Here is a 220-nt window from a genome sequence, read left to right on the forward strand (position 1 = left end):
ATCTGGATATTGGTCTAACCATTTCTTGCGGTAAGGTTATTTCAGTGTTGTTGTTCTTTTTTTCTTCATTTCTTTGTTACGTTTTGTGCTGAGGAAACAATGACTTGTCCTTGTTTGAGCTTTGTTTGTGAAGTCGCGTCGTCATTGTGGATCAAATTTCGGTAAGTACGATGCAGTGGGAACTTGTGACCTCTCTCAGTAACTCGGTGGGTATTCTTCT

General features: G+C 40.0%; 1 protein-coding gene across 1 annotated transcript in view; it reads left to right on the top strand.

Annotated features, from left to right (window-relative positions):
• Positions 1 to 220, top strand: part of LOC119592942 — a 24,392-nt gene that overhangs the window by 5,641 nt on the left and 18,531 nt on the right. The gene's annotated exons all lie outside the window — the stretch shown is intronic.

This window comes from Penaeus monodon, chromosome 31 (genome assembly GCF_015228065.2).
Source record: "Penaeus monodon isolate SGIC_2016 chromosome 31, NSTDA_Pmon_1, whole genome shotgun sequence".
NCBI classification, from domain to species: Eukaryota; Metazoa; Arthropoda; class Malacostraca; order Decapoda; family Penaeidae; genus Penaeus; species Penaeus monodon.